We start from the raw sequence: 2005 nt of genomic DNA, 5'->3' as shown, positions 1-2005 counted from the left end.
TTTTTTTTTTTTTTTTTAAATGCCGTTTTTAATGCCGATTTAATCCTCCTGTGTCCTTCGCATTTTGTACACACCCACCGGAACTTTCCAGGCTCCTGTGCGAGTGCGATTCAGCCATACATCTGTTGTATTTGAAGAGAAATTGAAGGACGTGTTTCTTCTAAGGGCAGTGGCACCCGTGCAGAGAGTATTAAGTCGCATAGCGCAGCAGTGGATGTCGCAGATCTCAGTGTGTCAGACAACCAGTAAACCGGAGCTAACTTCTAAAGTCTTCTACAATCCTGTGGGGAAACCCTAAAGTGAGCAAGGTTTCTTTGAGATCCGGGCGTTTTTAAACGTTACAGTTAACTCGGGCTCGCATCAGAATTGTTGCTGTGTTCTTTAAACAACACAGCGAAGAAGTGATTCATAAGAGAGCTTTTTTTCCAAAGGGATACATTTTACCTAAATTATTTCTTACGGTCTTCGAGCCAAAGGGGATTTTTCCCTGTCACAATGAATCAGAAATGCTTTCACCGGGAACCATGGAAGCCAGACAATGTCCAAACTGGCTGTTGCTGAGATCATCATCTCAGACAAAGCACTGATTCAAACCATTTTCATTTGTTTAATTTATTGCAGGCATTGCAACGACAATCTCCTTAAATCAGCTCCCCACCAAATACCCCCAGACTCAGGAGAACGCCTGTCTGTACATCTACACAGCAGTCTTTAGCCAAAAAATCGCACTTCATGCCACCTATTAACTAATTTGAGGCTTGATTTATTTATATTTAAAATGAGCTAATCTTATCACAATTGGCACTAAACTGAATTAGGAAAAGTTTTTTTTACCCAAGACTTTCAATCTGGGCCTTTTTTGATGCGTTTTGTCAGCAGAGCTTTATTTTATTTTTTTATAGGCTCGAGGACTGACATTGACTGGAGGTAGTCTTCACTCAGCAGCAATTGTGATAAATGTGTGCCCGTTCATGCACAGTGTTATGCCACTCCCGTGCCCATATGGTTTTATAAAAGGCATCTGTTTTTATTTATGCTTGGGTATTATAGAGTTTTAAAATGAAATGAAGAGGGTGTTAAAAAAGCCAAACCATCATTTCCATAATCTCCAGCTCAGTAGGCTCCAGTGGAGTGAAAGAGTGAAAATTACAGGCTGTCAGGCATCAATGACACAGAGAAATGGGAAAATACTGACTTCCAAGAGCTAGCCTTTTCCTCCTACAAAGACATGGATATCATTTTTGCAAGTCTATTTAACAATGTTTCAGGCAAGATTATTTTCTCTTAGTTAAGACTACTGGCAAATTGATTTTTTTTATTTTCATACCTTTGGAAAAAAATAAAAAATAAAGCAATTGAGATGGATGCTGTAAGCCTGGGGATGTTGCAGGTGCTTAGCTGCACTAGTAAAAAAAAAAAAAAGAAGCTCATTATTAATTAAAAAACTGGAAAGATGGATGGATTGAGTTTTAATAATGTGAGGTAGTTTGGCCGCATACAGTAATTAATTAAATCACATGATTGAACGTGTTGAGATGATTTCAGATATAGTTGTCTTTAAACTGAACCCATTTTGTTGAAGTCTTTACTAATGTCATTGCACTAGATCAGAGGTGTCGAACTCTCATTTTCACCCGGGGGTTCACGTCAGCAATACAGTTCCTGGAAAGAGCCAGTTGTAAATGGAAGACTGTATAGATGTAATTACCGTAATTTCTGCACTATAAATCACACTTTCTTTTCTCATCTTTTAGCTGGGTTTTTGCGACAGATACTCAGGTGCGACTTATTAAAATATACAATTTCACATTTGTTATTTTCAGACTGACATCCGCTAGAGGGCACTCTTTCTAACTGGCTGGTGCAATGTATACTTCGGAGCAACTTATTTATCGTTTTTCTATTCGGGTGCAATGTATACTTCGGAGCAACTTAATTATAGTTTTTCTATTCGTCATTATGCATTTTGTGGTTGGTGCGACTTATAGTCCGGAAAATACGGCAC

The sequence above is a fragment of the Cynoglossus semilaevis genome, chromosome 2 (assembly GCF_000523025.1).
Source record: "Cynoglossus semilaevis isolate Cse_v1.0 chromosome 2, Cse_v1.0, whole genome shotgun sequence".
NCBI lineage: Eukaryota > Metazoa > Chordata > Actinopteri > Pleuronectiformes > Cynoglossidae > Cynoglossus > Cynoglossus semilaevis.
Note: the sequence above shows the minus strand (reverse complement) of the source record.